This window comes from Leptidea sinapis, chromosome 2, assembly GCF_905404315.1.
Source record: "Leptidea sinapis chromosome 2, ilLepSina1.1, whole genome shotgun sequence".
NCBI lineage: Eukaryota > Metazoa > Arthropoda > Insecta > Lepidoptera > Pieridae > Leptidea > Leptidea sinapis.
Window position 1 is genome coordinate 13,271,194 of NC_066266.1, and position 20,469 is coordinate 13,291,662.

General features: G+C 33.6%; 1 long non-coding RNA gene and 2 other non-coding genes across 3 annotated transcripts in view; all 3 read left to right on the top strand.

The window, feature by feature from the left end:
* LOC126972090 (uncharacterized) overlaps nt 1-20,469 on the top strand; it is a 158,577-nt gene that overhangs the window by 96,938 nt on the left and 41,170 nt on the right. The window contains exon 2 of the long non-coding RNA XR_007731046.1: nt 17,226-17,542. This is a non-coding gene — a long non-coding RNA (uncharacterized LOC126972090). The remainder of the gene's footprint in view (nt 1-17,225; nt 17,543-20,469) is intronic.
* Trnat-ggu (transfer RNA threonine (anticodon GGU)) lies at nt 7,596-7,669 on the top strand. Its single transcript has one exon. It is a non-coding gene; the product is annotated as a tRNA-Thr (tRNA).
* LOC126978276 (5S ribosomal RNA) lies at nt 15,764-15,882 on the top strand. The gene has a single exon (XR_007732577.1). It is a non-coding gene; the product is annotated as a 5S ribosomal RNA (ribosomal RNA).

Below are 20,469 nucleotides of genomic sequence, written 5' to 3' on the forward strand. Positions count from 1 at the left end.
AAAGAAGGTGTACGCGCTTTTTTGAAGGTATCCATGTCGTATCGTCCCGGAAACACCACTACAAGCAAATTCCACAGCTTTGTGGAGAATCGCCATGTGGTGGGTGGATGATATCCTATCGTATATATATGGCGTATCGTGCGATGGTAGAATTAGTTTGTTTGGAAATGAATTGATCTCCCTTTAATTTTTAATTAATATAGAGTATAGAAAGTACAAAAAGTCTTAAAAGTTCTTCTTGGGCTTCGGTATTGTTTGTACAACACAGCAAGTATACTTTTAAAACATATTGAGTGTACAGTTTTCTAATTTTACAATTTTATTGTATGTATAAATTACGTTAAAACGTATTATTTTTATTTAAATAACCATGATTACTGATAGTATTAATTTATTGTCTTCCCAGCATTTTTCTACCTTATAAGGTCGATATTTAAAATAAATAAAAATGGGGGTATTTGTTTAGTAATTTTTTCTGTTATAAAACTAGTAATTATATATTGTATAAAAATTATTGAATACAAACGTTCGTTTGATTTGAATATTTCAATCTCATTTTGATCGTAACTCTGGTAATTTCATGTTGAAACTGAACTTTACGTTTTCAATAGTGCAGGAAAAGGATTTGTCTTTTTATAAAGAAATTGTAAGACAATAATTATGGTGTTTGTGTTTGCTAAATGTTATCGCTCTGAACAAGATCTCATTTTATTACTAACACACTGATCTCTTAGGCATTATTCACACACGACTCATCATGTAAGTAAAGTTCATTAGCATTTAAACGTAAACTATTAAGCAAATCTTTGACATTGGAATATGGACTCCTGTTTCCGCAATTTAACCTTTTAGTTGGGTCAATTTTGCGTGCATTGTTTTCCAGACACTCCAATTAGTCCAGCTCCTTCCAATACTTAATAACCCTCCTGGGACAAACTTCTCGCAGCGTTTGTACATTCCAATTTTGTATATTCCAGGATTACATGAGTAACCATTTTGTCCTCAGCCAGACATCCTCTGCACTCATGGCTGTGCAAAACACAGATTATGAAAAGTGTAGCTACTTAGCAATGTGTGACCTGTTAGCGTGCCACCATGATTCGGATATCTTGTCTCTTTAAGCTGATAAGTCGACATGTCAGTTAACAGCTTGAGACGTTTATCAGTAGGGTTTTGTGTAGGTTGTTGGTGAGAGAGTGTATCTATGAACGCATTTGGCTGAAGGGCAGAGGCAGGAGTAGCAATGGGTCAGCCACTTGGGTCACTGATCTCCGCCTTGCAAGTTCATCCGCTGCATCATTCTCCAATGAACTGCTAAGCAAAGCTAATATTATTTCAAAACATGAAGATAATATAAAATGGGTAATACAAATTATTTGAGAGCTATATATATAATTCTTGTCCATTTTTCATAACTATATGAAATGAATAAAAACCCATAAAATGTGATTCGAACACGCACTCGATAAGTTTCATGTTATTGTACACTATTAAAAAAAATTAAATAATGTCTGAAATCTTCAACAAAAACAAACAAAGAGACACAGAAAATGATGTATTTGATCATAATATTTGAAAATAATGTTCAAACGTTCTCGACTCTTCTGTAAAATCAAAAAAGAAAGAGAGTCAAAAATGTTTGTTTAAAATATATGGCCACTATGTTTCGTCTTAAGCCCCAAAGATCTGAGGTACTCAAAATGTATTAGTTGTGAAGTAACTGCGTAGTATAATTGGGACGCACACGCCCGCAACACTCACCAGGTGTACAAGACACCCACACAGACGCGTCGCGGAGAACCAGTAGCCAACCAGTTTATACGTAACCGAACGGTAATAATCGTGATATTGTTGTGTACGGATAGCAATGCACTGCGTTTTATATCAGAATCATGGGACAGATTTATAATAAAATCGTTACAAAGTAACAACTGTACATGAATGTATCTTTAAAAGCCTACTTGCTGTATTTTCTACAAACAATCCGAAACCGAAAAAAGGAATTTATATAATTTTTGTCTATTTGTTTGCATGTTTGGACAAGCTAGATGGAGATATAGCATTTTTACTGCGTTCACGTGGATGACATTGCGGGAAGCACCTAGTAAACAACAAACATTGACACAAATCTTGTTCGATTCCTAAAGGGGATCATTCGTGGGTGCATTATGTATTATTCATAAATCTATTGAAGTATTGTTTTTTATTAAGAATTCTTTTGGTGTTAAACTGCAATCCTTACCTTTAATTTAACGCTTACTCAGTTTGCTTACTCAGCGTATAGGCGTGAAGTTAGTTATTTAGTTGGTATACGTTTTTTAAGATTGTTTTTTATATCTACCAGAATCGTTCTACTTGATTGTATTCTTAAAACTACAGACATAGATTGATGTTAAAATATAGCCAAAAAAGTTTTATTTTTATTATATCTGCAATAAATTGTATATTTACTTTTATTCTTAAATCTTAAAATATCTTCTGCTTTATTAGTCATAATAGTTTTTGTTTTGAAATAGGATTGTAATGTTGAATTATGCAACGTAAATTACAATTACCCTTTCAATACACAACACAAGTGATTATTGTAAGTATTATTGGTGAACAGATCCAATTAAATTCTATTTTACTCTTTGCAAACGATAAATTATAACAACAAACATAAATACATCAAATCTCTTGCACAGCAGTAAAACTTGGACGGAGAGATATATTTTATGGGTGCCACGATCGATAGCAAATCAATTAGGATATTGACAAGATTTATAAAGTTATAAATATGAGCGATAATGGCTCTCTCAGTCACAAAACAGTACGGTATCAATCAACTAACAAATGAGATAATAAATAATAGGTTAAAAAACTAAAAACACGCATTCTATAAAAACCGAACTAGAAACGATAGATGAAACTTATATAAATTAAAAGAATATCTCATTTTGTAAAAAAATAATGTATTGTCATCGGTTCTAGATTAATATACGAAGTTTGAACGAAATCTGGCCGTTTATAGGGGGCCAAGATCGCGCCCAAATGAGTCGGTTACAAACAAACATACATACAGGTGAAGCTAATAAAAAGCGTATAAAAATATATTTATGTCGGTGTTATAAGGATATTGGTAAAGCTTAATTACTGTGTAAAAATGAACAGAGAGATAGAGATGCGGTGTTATGTGATGATTTCAATTTTTTGACTTTTATACTTTATCAAAGCATCTGATTTTAATGGTTAGTGGTTTTATAATAACATTGAATTCTAAAGCTTGTTGCTTATAAATTTAACAGTTTTATGATTCAATTTGTAATTTAACACCCAGCTCTATATTGCCACTGACTTTCCTTCATGAAAAAGTTTTTATTGTATAATTTATTAAGCATTATATTATGAAAATAATAATTAAATATAAAATCATGCTATTTGCATTTGATGTACTGGCACATAAGCCTGTTCTTAAAATTATTTAAAAGTGATGGAAATACAATAGGGTTTCTAATTGTACAGGGAATTAGTTTAAAGTTCAAAATGACAAGTATAAACGATTGATAAATAAAACCGTTCCGATTGAATGATGAATCATAACATACTAAATATTTCATCAACATATTTATGTTCAAAAAATTAAACTTGACAAAAGTAGCATTCTACTAGAAATACCGCTTTTCGCCTGTTATATAAATTATAATATATCGTTATAATTATATTATAGTATAAAACACGACAAGAGACTTTATTAAGCGTTTTCACAATTATTTGATAATATTGTATACCTATAAAATTAATAATTTATAAGTTCTTACTTTTTTGTGCTGACTGTACGTCGCCAAGTCTTTCGCGCTCTGAACACGTGGTACGAGACAGAGAGAAAATATAAACCCTTTAATTTATGCCTCGATAGTACTTGTATCTTGAAAATAAAATATTATCATCTTATTCTTGTTGTAGGTCATTGGCCTACGTTCCCCATAGTGATGTTTGACATTGATACCTTTGTCGATAGAATGCGTATTGATTTCAAGGGCTTGTGTTGGCTATTGACAAGTGTGGGGTTCAATTGATAGTAGACATCTTGTGCCTATAACTATATTGATAGCTTGATAGATTTTTTATTAATTATAAGTAATCCACAGCTCTTAAAAAGTTTTTTTTATGAAAATAAGGGACGAGACGAGCAGGTCGTTCAGCTGATGGTAATTAATACGCCCTGCCCATTACAATGCAGTGCCGCTCAGGATTCTTGAAAAGCCTAAAAATTCTGAGCGGCACTACAATTGCGCTCGTCACCTTGAGACATAAGATGTTAAGTCTCATTTGCCCAGTAATTTCACTAACTACGGCGCCCTTCAGACCAAACGGAGTAAACAGCTCTTTAAAAGATTTAAATAATACTTATATATTGGATCTGACAACCAAAAGGGGATTAACATTTGAATTTTTATGCAATCAACACAGTAAAACACCATGATTGCATTCGGACAGATGGAAGTCTGTATATATATATATGTGTGTGTGTGAGTGTGTATTCGTTATAATGTGATAAAAACACTGAACTTGAAAATATACCTAACTATAATGAAATAATATTAATAAAATCATAAAATTATCTCTCACCTAATATTCTTATATATATATATAATATAGTCAGTAATTACCAAATAAATAGGAAATAAACCTGTGTGCCTTTATTTTCGAAAAACTGGCAGTTCGTGCTTCCTCGTTCGACTCGAGCGGACTTTAATGATGGGCGCTACAAAGCCGACCGAGACAGTTCAGTCTAATTCAATAACCAAAAATAAAGTGTTCGCTGTGCTTAAAGAAGAAAAGAAGATAGGGATTGACTGACTTGTAAAGTAATTTATTTACGTATGGTTAAAGTTAGCTATAAGAAGTATGACTAAATTCAAAGACGCAAAATCAATATGCAGAACACTAAAATGGCGATGGATAGGACATATGTTAAGAGAAAAACAAAAAAAATGGACAAAAATAATAACCGACTGGTATCCAAGAGATGGTAGTAGAAGAAAAGGGCGACACACTAAACGCTGGGAAGATGAAGTAAAAAGAGTCGCTGGGCCTAAAGGGATACAAATAGCGAAAGACAGAGAGGCGAGGAAATCGTTAGAGGAGGCCTTTGTCGAAAGACAAGCTGTTTAACATCCTACTAATATTATAAATGTGAAAGTTTGTATATCTAGATGTATGAGTGAACTTCTTTAACGCAAATACTACTGAATGGATTTTGATGAAACTTTGCAATAATATAGCTTACACACCAGAATAACATATAGGCTATAATTTTTAAAAATATTATGTGAATTATCCATACATTTAAATAAAATTGGAGTGTCTGTTTGTAATATTGAAATAACCATTTTTTACTAAATGTAAGTATATTATGAATACATAGACGGTACATACACCAAAATATTTTTTTTTACAATTTTTGTCTTTCTGTCTGTCTGTTTGTTCCGGCTAATCCGGCGACTTTTATTGGCAGGTAGCTGATGTAATATGGAGTAACTTAGGCTACGTTTATTTTAGAAAAATAAAGCAATTTCCAAGAAACTCTAAAAATAATTTATATGGCAAAACAACGTTTGCCGGGTCAGCTAGTAACATATAATTTTAGATTTAAGTTTATATTTAGCTAAGTATCATTTATAATATTTGTGAACAGCAATAAAGGCTTGTTTTATTTATTTATTTATTAAAGTTAGCTGTAACGAAATAATATATAATAAAAAGAGCCTTGCGCACAGTTCTTCTTAGATCTGAAGTTTAAATTTTCGAACTTGATTAAAAATTCTTATTTGTTTTCAACTAGCTGACTCGACACACTCTGTTCTGTTAATAGAAAAAAAAATGATGTACCTAAGTGTTCAGGTATAATCTAGTCTAAAGGAATTGGAAATGAATGATTTTATAATATAATGTAATGAAATGATATAAATCCTTATCATTAATAGTATTTGTGCTAACAGCTTTTATCTACATCCATGATTTAAATCCTCTATTTAGGATTGTAAGACAGTTATCTTATCGCCAACATTAAAACACCTAATATCCTAATAACCATTACATCATCCAACCGAGTGTTGTAATGAAATTCAGTACAACATTATATCAACCGTTTTCATAATAACACTCCTTTGGATGATATTATGGTTACTAGCACTGGCTGTTTTAATGTTAGCAATAAGCTAACTGTTTCAGAATCTTTTATAGAGGATTCATATTATGGGTGTAAATAAAGTCTTATAGTGTATGCAACTGTTGATAATCAGGTATTAAAACACTCATGTGATACTATTACCACAATCGGCTTGGGCTCGTGTGATAAACCCACATTCGTATTTTAATGCCCCTTATTACACAACAGTTGCATAAATAACTATTACATTACCTCTTTATAGTTACCATTTTTTAAAGTTTTAACATGGAAATATAATATTATCCTTAAGAGATAGACATATGCTATTGTGGACTTATTTGTAGATTTATATAAGATACATAGTTCCACCATACATTATTTTGTTATATCTCCAAGTGCTTAGACAGCGTTTTCGTTGAAAGCTCTCAGACGGTCTTCATTTCCGACACCTCCAACAAAAATCGTTAATGAATACAAAACCTTAACTCATTTTATTCTAAAATCTTCCTCGAAAATCACGCTATCCATTGGTGAAAACAGAATGAAAATCGGTGCAGTTACATTGAGTTTAGCGCGAAAAGACAGACATACAGACGCGAGAGAACTTTGTTTTATAATAAATATATTTGAATTCGAAATTTGAAATTGAAACGCGCGTCAAAGTAACATTGATGTTACCTTTGCGTGTGTTTCATCTGCAAAGAAATCATTTCAATAAAACCTGCCAAAACTTCATACTAAAATTTTATAAGGGCTCATAAATTTTTGGTTAAAAAACCGCAGCTTCTGGTTTTACTCTTTCGATACGGGCCGGCCATTTAAATACCGGTACGAAAAATTGGTGCCAAATTATTGACGAGTGGGTTAGCCGCAAACATAACCTTAAAATAGGGGCTGAGAATTTTTGGTATTTTCGTACTTGTTACCAAAAATATACGTTTGACAACCGGCAACACAACTTTATCGCAATTATTGAGTCACATACTTTTGCTTGTCTGAACAATCATTTCTTTATACATAAGTGATGACCTGGCAAATTGTGTTTTGCCATATAAATTAAGTACCCCGTGCCCGCCGCATTGTATGAATTTTTATATATTGTAATGAACATTGACTGAATTATTTGTATTGAGAATATACAGCCATTTTAGTCAAAAAATAAAAAAATTAAATAGGATTCGGATAGGTAAGCCCCATAAATTATATACTATAAACGTAAAAGTATTATTCCGTTGGGTTCAGTAGTATTCGCACTATAATCCAAGGAATAAACGGCTCTCCATAAAACAAAATTATATTAAAATCAAATGTATAATAAACTTTTACACAATTAGTGCTTATGAATACTTAATTAAATAATGTTTATATTAAGTAGGTCCTGTAGATGGAGACACAACCTGAGAGTTGAACAAAGCAAACAGAATTTTATAACGAGGAGGTACTCGAACGGTTAGCTCAGTTGGTCAGAGCACCGGCACGGTACGCCGTAGATCGTGGGTTCGAATCCCGCATCGTTCATAAAATTTTGTTTTTCAAATTTTATTTGTGTATTTATCCTAGAAGTGAGGGTTATCACTTTAAAAAAACATAACATATAATTTTTATGTTTTTGTCAAATTTTTGTGTTCCATTACGGTGATGGAAATTTAACTCCTCAGTAACCGCAATAGGTTACTGAGGAGACAGACAACAGACCCCTATATATTTTTGGAAAGGTCTTGTAATGGGAAAAGCTTCAAATCGTTGAGTTTGGGTTTCTAGGTGGTCGGAATCAAAAACTATTCAGCTTCAAACATTGCCTATAGAGTTATATTGAAAATTTGTTTGTTCACTAACGACCGCTTTCTATAATCTATCTATCCTTAGTTTAACTTCCTAGAGGTAGACAAATCTATTGTGTTACGCTTACTTGCATAGTTAACCTATCGACAGATAGTATTGGACTATAACTAATATTATAACTATATTGGAAATAACTATGGATAGAGAAGATCTTGTCATTAAACGGTGATAGCAATATACCCGTAACTAGAGATACGTTATTGAAAACGTCCGTAAGACGTGACAATGGCCATTTTGAATAAATTGGTTTGTTTACATTATAAGTCAGCATTTTTTAAGTGAAAACTTCTGTAGCATCGTTTTGATTTGAAAGTCGATGAAACGAAAAAGCGACAGTAAAAAGGGACACATAGAAATTCATAAGATTTCACGTAAGAGAAAATGTGATAGGAGCAATATACAGCCTTTTGGTACCAGGCGATCATAGTTGAAGAAGAGATTGTTATATGTATGACGACAGTATACCTTAATACAATCTGGTATTACTACATAGACACCAGGAGAATATAAATATGGTAGCGGTGATAGTAATGTCACTCATAGCGGTTGAAATCATGTGTCATCCAAGCAACATTTACCAGGACTTCATAATATTATGCAGTTTAGAGGTTCATGCCCAAGACAGGTTTCACTTCTGACATGTGTACTCTACGCAGGCACTTTTTTTTCTAAGATTTAACTACAATTGCATAATATGCTTTACCAGGCATGCATACACGGGTAAAAGACACACTATAGTAACCTTATAACGTTCTTTACTCCACATGTGAAATATCCTTATAACCATTACGTATAAAACGAGAAAAAATAATGTTCAAATCAAAAGGCGTCAACGCACACTTATTTGACGTTCTCCAACTGATTAGCATAAGAAAGCCTGTGTAACTTAGTAGCTGAGACTTCGTCAGATAACTTATCTATAGTTTCATGTCAATGAGTTATTGTAATTTAAATTCAATAGCCTTCTGTCCACGCATCTACAATATCTATGTAAATAATGAGTTGCTTGTCATATGTAAGTATACAATCTATACTAATAAATGAAAAGTTTTTCAAGTGAAATCTTCTTTAGCAGCGTTGAGCGCTTTTCTTGGGATGGATATTAAATATTAAACTAGCGTCAGGACACGTGGCCTGATCGAAAATCCGTAAGACATTTCTCTAATTCCTCTGGTGTTGCAAGAGAATGTGGGCGGCGGTGATCACTTAACACCATGTGACCCTTGTTTTGTCCTCCTATTCCTTATAAAAAAAAAGACAGTCGTTGAAATTATGGGTGAAAGTTGATTTTTCTGAGAGATAAACTTTTCAAAGTAAAATAATTGTAATCGTTCTGAAGTGTTAAGTTTTTTATCTAATATAATTTGTAATTCTTGTGTACGATAGCGCAATAAATGAATATTGTATTTCACCACATAAATGCTAGTACTTTTATCCTGATAAATAAAACAATTCGTGCGAAATTATTCCCTAATCTTTGCATAATATTCAAAAATGCACAACGTTAATGTTAAAGTTTTCACTTCTGCCGGCACTACCGGAGTGAAACCCGTTATTTTTTATAGGTATTAGAAAAACTACTGATCCGATCGGAACTACCATAACATGCAGTGTGTTTCGGAGAAGATTTAAGTAGCTAATTTATAGTGATTACGTATGCTGAAACTATATTTTTTTCACTTAGAAATACCTACATATTCGGAATACAAATAATTCACTCAATGACATTTCATTTCGTATGACAATTCATACAATGAGCGGGCGTGGGGTACTTAATTTAGGGGCAAAATATCGTTAGCCGGGTAAGCACTTGTTTTAGATAATTGACATACGTTAAATTGATTGGGGGTAATCATAGAAATAGAATATACAAGCCTTAGATAACCTGACAGTCCGATAAAGCATGACTTAATTTTGATTTGTAACGCACTCAGCGTTTGGTAGTTGAATATTCAAAATAAAGATAAAGATAGCCTTTAATTGCTAGATATTATATGTAGTAGCATTTTTTATTATATTTCCTCTATTTTTTAATTATTTCTAGCTTGTCCACTGACATAGGCCTCCTCTAAGACCTTCCAGTGCTCTCTCTCCCGCGCTTCTCTACTCCAAACTCGTCCAGCAATCTTCTTTATATCATATCACAAACACACACACATACACACACACACACACACACACACACACACCCATTCTTAGAAGTATACTTTTATTTTATTTGATTTTGATAATTTAATTTGACTATGTAGGTAATTATGTCTGGTACCGAGAAGTCACTGACAGCTGAAACACAGTTCATACTAGTTTATCTGTCTTTGCTCCCTGTATTGTATGTAAATAATTAATAATATAATTTAGAAACATTTGTAACATGTAATACTATTATTAATAATTATTGTATTGTTTGGGAAATAAAAGTTATTATTAATATCTTCCCACCTTGCCTAAGAAAGAAAGGTAGACAGATACTAAGGTGATAAGATGAATATTCAAAATACTATTCCAAATTCCAAGCGTGGCTGACTGTTTACGACTTGTCAACCAAAATCGATTACAGTAACAATATTTTTGCTTTCCTTTTCTATCTTGCTGTATCTCTTTTAGAGAAGATCTCCTATTTTGATTTTCTATAATCTAGTATTTTTTAAGTGGATGGAGAAAATCCTAGGAGATACGAAGAAGTGGATAGTTTATGCGCTTTTCTCGAAGGCACCCTTGCCGTATCCTCATAGAAACACTGTACAATGAAGCTCATTCCTCATAAACATACCAGTTTTTCAAGAGTCAGTAATGGGCAGGGCGTATCAATTACCATCAGCTGAACGTCCTCATCGTCTTGTCCCTTATTTTCATAAAAAAAAAATCTAGATAGTGGGGATGATATTCAAGTACCTATTTACAACACTATTAATATAACATACACTTAACTAATAACTTAGTTGAACTGCATATGTGCACATTTATGAGAGAACAGACGTTAACAGTCATAAGTTTGTACGTCTGTGCATCATTACTCAAGTTGCTATAATTAATAAGTTTGAAGTCGGTTCGTACATTAGCATACAATGTCTACGGATGCATGGACGAGACTGTGTTGTCAAATGAGTAAAACCGGAGACACTTGTATGTATTGCTATCAATTTGTATTGATGCTGGCAGTACTGTATTTGAATACTGATTTTTGAAGTGAAAACTTCTATAACGGGTTTGAACACTTCTTGGAATGGGTATAAAATGTTAAACTCGCGTCAGGACACGTGACCTGATCGAAAATTCGTAAGACAGTCGTTGAAACTATGGATGATTTATACTTCTAACTAATTATATTTTGGCTATTTCAACTTACGGCCGTTCCCAATATTCAGTCTATCTCCGGTTGTAGCCTACTTGAGATAAAAATCGTAACTATCGTTGACTTTTCTGTCCCAATACTTATCGACGATAACGCACCTTATCCGTACACGCTGTCTGTCAATGGGAGGACGTATAGCTTACTAGCGATAGAAGTTTGTATGGAAATTGCAATTCACGCGTCCCAGTATAAGGCGATAAGAATGACTTATCGGGTATATTGGGACAGCTTTAGATTATTTATAATTATTATCAGACAGCTTATTACTGACAGTAGAAGGTAGTAATTTATCTCTTTCTGTAGATAGTATATTGGGAACGGCCGTAAATGATCCTACTGTCATTGGACTATTAGTTGAATCATTGTGATTGCAAAGACGAAACACCGCGGTCGAGGATTCGAATCTCAGCCGTGAAATATTTTTATAGTTTATTATGGATGATAGTTGATTTTTCTGAGAGATAATCTTTTTAATGTAATATAAATTGTCATTCGTGCGAAATGATTCCCAACCATTCCAAAATATTCAAAAATGCAAAAATGTTCAACGTTAATGTTCTAGTTTTCACTTCTGCCAGCACTCCCGGAGTGCAATCCGTACTTACTTTTTCTTTCTGGAACTAGTGTGCAAAAACATGTGAATAATGTATTCTGCAATTGCGTAAAATGAACTAGGCTTGACTGAAATAGCTGCCAGCGCTTGGGTTACCAGTAGCCCTATTAAGGCGCGTAGATAGTATATTTTAGTATATTCTCCGCGCCTCTGGTCCCCACGGGACAAGCGTATCAACAACGGCACAAAGATGTAAGTCGTGGTACATATTAATTAATATATTATATTATAATATATATTTGTGGCATAAAAAGGCATAAAAGGCATTTATTTTCTCTCAAAATTGATTCCTTTAGAATTCTTTTTGATGTCATTTCTAATAACTACTAGATACTACTACCGCTTCGGAAACAAATGGCGCTCTGAGAGAGAAGAAACGGCGCAAGAAACTCTCCCAGCATTCTTTTTTTGCGCTCTTTTCAATAAAAAATTATACAATATTGTACAGGCATTATTCATTTTTGGCAACTGATAACTTTATACTTGTCGCATAACATAATTTTATATACAAACAATAAAAATTCTTTAAATCAGAGGTGTAAGTATTCTTTGATCAACTTAAATTATGTTCTTATAAAGCATAAAATTTTGGCGGCTAGTACGAATGAAAAGAGGTTTAATAAAAAATTAAACCATTACTGTGTTATTAGATAAAAGATAAACATGTGTTGAACACTTGTTTAAAAAAAAGTTCTATTACAAAACTGTGTCTTTATGTTGTTTAGCGTTCAACAATCTTTAGACATTCCTTATAATAACGGATAGATCATATTCATAAATCTTAATATGTATATATAAATTACGTGACACGTTGTTTGTCCGCGATGGGCTCCTAAACTAATAAACGGATTTTAATGGGGTCCAACTTGAGAGATAGGTAAAGATATATTTTTATTTCATTTCGGGACCCACAATTATTTTTATTTTCAATATTTGTTTTGTATGGACATATTTTCTATGAGAAAATTTAGTGACGCCCAGTTTGACAGTTCTGCTGTGAAACAATTTCATTATAACAACAAGGAGCACACGTTACGAAATAATTCTTGATGTTTTGAAATATTATTGACAAATATATAAAAAATTGTATTTTATTTATTATGTACAGTACAACGTCTGTCGGGTCAGCTATATAGTAATATATTGATTATGTGATAACAGATACATAGATGACAGTTGACAAAATTTCCTTTAGTTCCATTAGTTATTGTTCCTGTACCTGCACTTCTGTTTATGTTGTGCTTAACGACCTTTTTAACTTAAAACTAACACTAAACACAAGCTTTAGCTTTTGTTTAGTGTTATCTTTGCTAACTTACTTATGCTTAGCTTAGCTTTTGCTATTACAAAACAGTCTAAGCCAGTGTTTGCTAAAGTGAAGCCCACGCCCCATAGGGGGGCAATTAATAGTTAAGGTGGGCAATTTAAAAATGAACTCGACACGACTTTAACTCATTCGCTTTGGGTTATTTAAATGCGATTACTAATAGAAATAAAAAATTTAAACGCAATGCCGCAATTTAAAGTCTGGCAACGCTCCTGTGATTCCTCTGGTGTTGCAAGAGATTGTGGGCGGCGGTGATCACTTAACAACAGGTGACCCGTACGCTCGTTTGTCCTCCTGTAATATGTTTTGAAAATTTTATTTACGATGTTTTGATAACAATTTTTTTGTGATTTCTTCCTTATACTTATCATTTATATTTCTCAAGGGAATAAAACAAAATTAATAAAAAATTACGTATGCAAAGCATAAATAACAGATAAAAATAAACTCCATTTTAGACGTCATTATTTTTAGGTAACAGACGTTGTTTAGTTAGATCACTGTCTAACAAAACACGTGTCTAAGCCATTTTTAAATTAATTTTTTGTAATAGCACCGTTAGTTGTTTTCCAAAATTGTTAATACATGGTCTAACTTAACAATTGAATCATGCCTCGTCATGCGAATAGACAAAAACTTCGTAAATCTCAATTTCAAATCAAGTTCTCGAGTTTCAAATAGGTTCCCATAAATCAAATTTGAATGACCGCTGTCCACTCAAATGATTTGTCAAACTCAAACGTAATCCTATCACACATAAAGACATTGATGACTTTACAGTTTGTGTATTCTGAAACGAATTAGCGTTTTGTTTGAAACTAGTTTGAGAATCTGTGATTGTGAGAACGATTAAGAATTTGTGTTTTTAATAATATTACCATTATATCGACCCTAGTTATATTAATGTATATAAACAATTTGTTATGTTTTCAAAGTGATAACCCTTACATCTGGGATTAATTACACAAATAAAACTGAAAACAAACCTGTTGAACAAAGCAGACAAGATTTTATAAACCATCTAAATGTTACTTAAATATTCTGAAGTTTACGTCATTCGTTTTTTTTTTTTGGTTTTAATCCATTTTAGGACAGACAAAGGGTTCAAGCCCATACAGCAGTATTCATTATGTAATAATTAATTGTCAAAGCCATCTTTTCAAGATTTTTACTAAATTGTTCTTTTTAAAAACGTAGAATAGCACGAGGAATAAATCAATTTAATGATTTTTGTTAGACCAAAGAAGTATAACTTCTTGCGTGGATACATACACACACACACTTTTGTTTTAATTCGGCTGTTTCAGCTATTCTCTAAAAAGACTGAATCGATTTAGAAGACGTAGATAGCTAGAAAGCTTCGTAAAAATATTAACCAATAATAAAATTTAGTTCAATGGTCGGATTGCCACGTATACTAAATCTACTCAGGCGCAGTCGCGGGCGAATGCTTGTTGATATCAAATAAAGTAAATTGCGCAATAGACAATAGACTAGGATTACTGACGTAACATAAGATGCTTATAGCTTGCGGTTAACGCAACGTCTCCACAACATACGATCGTTGCACTCGTGAGACGGCGATACATCTGTCTCGCTCGCACGGTGGCCAGGCTCTGCACGTGCATCGGCAAAACAGGTTTCGGACAAGTTTTTAATATTTTCCGTTTTACCTCCTTGCTTATCATTGCGTCCTGGTACTAGATCATCGATCTCATTGATAACAAATTACTCTGCCTTTGTTCCGTCATTTTGGGTTTGATTTTAATGACGAGTTGGCACTTTTCAATTGCCTTGTTTTCCATACAGAATGGTGTTGTCTGTTTGTAAGCTTTTAAATGTTAGTTAAGGCGTTTTGTAAAGTGGCATTTGTACAAAATCTGCAATATATATTATGCAAACGGAATAATAATATGTATAAATAGTAAATGGGAAAAATATAAACATATTGTTATTCAATTAATGGTTCAGGTAGATAAATTAATTTTACAAGAACTTCATTATATTGATTCTAGGTTAAAATTATTCACTTAAAATAACATACAGTTACAATAGGTTTCCTATGTGACGGAATTCGATTATTGTTCACGAATGATGACACAGCAATCGTTGTTTTGCCATATAAGTTAAGTTCTCCGCGTCCGCTCATTGTATGAATTGTTAATATGTAATGAAATGTCATTTACTGAATTATTTGTATTGCATACATAGATATTTCTAAGTCAAAAAATGTAGGTTCTCGATAAGTAATCACCAAGAAATATATACTAAAACCTTCTCCGAAACACGTTGCTTGTATGGTATAAGTATCATTCAGATCGATTCAGTAGTTTTCGCAGTATAACCGAAGGAAAAATCGACGCTTGTTTGTATAACTCTATACGTACCTAAGAATAGATCACTACTCTGTGGTATAACTCTTTACTTTGTTAATTAAATCGGTTTTATAATATGATAATAAAATTCAACTAATCTGTCGCCAACGTCCATACCACGTTGAATACACCGGTTCTCGTCCGATCACCGAAGTTAAGCAACGTCGGGCGCGGTCAGTACTTAGATGGGTGACCGCTTGGGAACACCGCGTGATGTTGGTTTTTTTTGCCCAAACAAACGAACACCAAGTGAGTAAATTCTCTACAGAGCTGTATATATTTTGTTGGTAGCGGCGACTGTATGCGCCACCGTGGTGTCTCAGAAATATAACCCTTAGCGTCCAACCGAACGACGCGAAGTCGCGGACAGCGGTTAGTGTATATATGTCAAGTATCGTGTTGCTGGATCGATCAGTTCATTACACTTTTTCGAAGGATTTAGATAAAAAAAAATAATAATCATATATTAACCCAAGACTACGCATACCAAAAAATAAAAGGACACTGTCAGTAAATTTTGCCAAAAACCATCTGTCTACAGCAAATACAACCTCCGAGGCAACAAATGGCGCCAAAATGGATAATGACAACTATTACAAGTACCATTTCGACTCCTGTTAGTCGCAGTCCCCCGTAAACGTGCTCTGCAAAGGTCTCGAAATGTCGGGTTAAATAAAAAAATTATAAAAAATATTACTTTAAATCAAATACATTATTTATTTATTGGTAACAAACAGCTTAAGTTATATACACATTGTAACACATAATCTATATTACACAAGCCAATAAAGTTTCCACTTAAATATAAACAAAGTAATATTATTATATATTATGTATATTATATATATGTTATGTAAAAAATGCATTTACAATTACACGCGTTTTAAACCCTTATTTTTTATTTATGAGCGGGCAGTGTCCCGAAGAGCTGCTTTACCTGATTTCTACCGCCGAATTCCACCACTTTTTTTAAGGTACCCCCTAAAGGCCGGCAACGCTCCTCTGGTGCTGCAAGAAAAAGAAATGAGCAACAACCAAAATTTCATGTGATACATTAACATGAAACAAGTCTTAGGTACCAAGGATACTTAATATAATTACATATACAGGCGGATACAGTATGTACATAAAGAGAAGTCGTACAAAAGGTTAAAAATTTATAATTATTAGTAAAGGCTTAGTAACGACCCAACAGTCGTTGTTCTGTCTATATAATAAATAAAATAATGTTTTTATATGAATTTGTCAATAATATATCATAACATCAAAAATTACTTCGTAAAATATGCACCCTGCTGTCGTAATGAAATTGTTTCACAGCAGAACTGTCAAACCGTGCGTCAATAAATTCTTTCATAGAAATTATGTATGGACACGTCAAAGGAAAAACAAATTTGTTGTTTTTATTTAATTTAGCAGCATTTATCACCTTTTAAACCTTCCCTGGACTTCCACAAATAATTCAAGACCTAAATTTGCCAAATCGGTCCAGCCGTTCTCGAGTTTTAGCGAGACTAACGAACAGCAATCCATTTTTATATATATAGTTTCATATTTCCTTTCAGATCGCCCGTTCTCCGAATCAGACATCGAAAGACCGCGGCCCTCTGAAGCGCTTCTTCCTAGCCGAAGATCAGCATCTTCTCCACCACTAACTCTGCCGCTGGAGATGGATCTCGATGACGACGTGTTCCTTCCTCGTTCGGATGTTGGCAACAATCCATTCTCCACTACTAACATAGAGATATTCAGATACGGAAGTCCCAGGACCCCAGCTGGTGTTCTGCTGAGTCCCAGAAGGGAGACAGCGTTCAGTTTTTCCACTAACGAGAAGCACTGGAGGGATAAAGGTGGGACAGGTGGCGCCATCGAGGTTGATGAGGTTAGTTAACATAGTTTGTTCTATTCTTAATTCAAATTTAATTTATAATATACCAGCGTATATACAAATGAAGCATGCGAAAGGGAAGAACATCTCTAACGAAGATACAGCAAGGTAGAAAATATTATATTACACGTATGTCCTATTTTCACACAGCTTATTTGGAAAGCAGATTTTCTCAGAGAAGGACGAGCAAGAAACTCTAAGATTTCAAAACAGATTCGGTATTACAATTTCATATTTTAAATTAAATTTACAAATCATTTCAATTACAATATATGCAAAGCGATGCAACAAAAATACTCAAACGTCAAATACTAAATGCCTTACATGAGTAAGTCAAGAAAAAAAAATGTTAATTAGTAATTACAATACAAGAGTTATTGAGTATATATATACTTATTACATATATTACAATACAGTAGGTGCATCAATCCACACATACCGTAAATAAAATAAAGGCATTATGCGAACATTTTATTTAAAAAAAATATTATACTCAATAAATTTAATGAAGCAGAAAAAAACATGAAGCAGATTTCCCAGTGATAGGATCATCCAGCCACCACAAGTAGCGCCCGTTCACGAACATGACGCATGGACCAGCCATCGTCTCCCTCGACCATATTTTAGAGAAGGGAACGACCCGCAACACGTTGCCGCCACAGGCAGTGGCATTAAGCGAGCATGACGATGCCTGTCACGAGAACTCTACCAAATATCAAAAAAGAGTGTTCATCTATATAATATGAATATGAATACTCACTAAATGCAATGAACGCCAAGGCACTTAGGATTTCTCTCGATGATCAGGTACCATCAGGTACCCGTACGCTCGTTTGTGCTCAACTTCCATAAGAAATCATTAAATCAAATCAAACAAAACCATAAAGTAACAAATTGTCTTCATGCAAGAACATTCAATAAGTAATAAAATACACGCGAATAATAATTGTCGGCCATGTTTAACGACTTGTTATTTTTCTAAAAATCGCACGCGTCTCTCTTTGTTCCCGCTCAAATGATTCACAAGTGAGTCGTTGAACCGCAATGTGCAAAGATAAAGTGTTAACTTTGTATCAGGGCTCGTATCAGCTACATATAACGAGAGAACGACTCAAAATGAAAATTAACGAAGCCGACCTAAAAACGTAATTAACAGATACGAGATAATAAAAATAATACATTGAATAAACACTTTTCCTTTCATATAGATGTGCCCGTTAATATATCAGTTATCGTGTTCTACTAACTTTTAATTAACCTAACAAGATGGTTTTAGTCACAAAATGTAGCTCCTTTTAGAATGTGATAGCAAATACTCCGCGCGGCAGTTTCATTGATTGCTATTCAAAATTATCAGGCGTTTTATCTTAAAATTTCTGGGAAATCAAATGTATAGGCAGTGGGGTGTACAATAATATCGTTAATGCTCTAATAAAATAAAAAGTGCTGGCTGAAGCGGAAATGAATCTTTTGAACAGGAGCTGCGTAACGTTCAAATTTTACTATGACTGGTTTATTTCTGGAGAAATATCTGGATATGACTGATTTTCTTTCAAATTTTTTTATTAAGTTAAAAACGGAAGAAGAAATAGTTATAATAAGTAACTTAATATATAACTTAACATTTATAACGGTGTAAGCACTTCGTATTTAGTTAGGTAAACGTTTAGTACGTCAACTGATTCAGATTGTATTTGATCACCGCAGCCCATCTCGACTAATACAGGCTAATAAACAGATCTTTTCAAATTGCCATGTACCTATCAGACTATCCTGTCTTCCTACACTTATATTCCCGTTTATGGAAGCTTTCGTATGTGCGACCTATCACTTTACAATAAGCGATCCCGATCCACTGCTGGACAATGGCCTCCCCAAAGATCTCCACGACGATCGGTCCTGCGCTGCCCTCATCCAACGAATTCCGGCAATCTTGACCAGATCATTGGTTAAAAGAAGAACTAAAGTGATCGACATAGCCCAAATGATTTCAAAACTGAAGTGGAAGTGGGCAGGGCACATAGTTCGAAGGATAGATGGCCGTTGGGGCAGTAAAGTGCTCGAATGGCGACCACAAGAAGCGCCCGATATGATCATAAAATTCCTCTTTCCTATTTAAACCGTTCCCTATTTTTTTATGGAAAAGAAGGACAACCGAGCGTGCCTGGGTCATCTGGTGTTAAGTGATCACCGCCGCCTACATTCTCTTGCAACACCAGAGGAATCACAGCGCGCTTTCTCTGATGGTACTAATATCGTATCTTCCTGGAAACACCGCACAAGGAAGGAATGTCTACATCCATAAATACCCTGTATATTTCTGCGCTCAATTATACTAAAAAAAAGTAGCTCAAAAGTTCGACCATATGATTACTAAATTAATAATCAGAAGATACTAGAAGTTTTACATACAACAATTCTTGAGCCGCTCAGAATGTTTTGGTTTTTCGAGAATCCTGAGAGGCACTGCGTTCTAATGGGCAGGGAGTATGAAATACCATCATTACAAAGATTAATATAAACCTTCAAAAATATATATTTATTTCAATTATTATTTTATATTAATGCATATGATTATTACTGTATTATACTTGGCAGAAAATTGCATCAGGAAATGCATCTGATGCCGCCAATTATCTATGTCGTCCCACTTTATAATCTCGTATCGTACTTGTAATAAGTGTTATTCACACGCATATGCGCGTACGCATCTTGGCAATGTACCAACATTTGAATACCCTTCAACATATTCATATCTGTGTCACTGCGAACTAAAATAGAACTGTCGTTCAGTAGTTATAAAGGTATTTAGTTTCTTTTAGATGTTTTGCAGTAATCTATAATGATTCAGAATCAAAATCATGGAGAGCATAATTAACCGCCAGCTCTTGGTATACCTAGAAGCTCACCAATTGATCAAC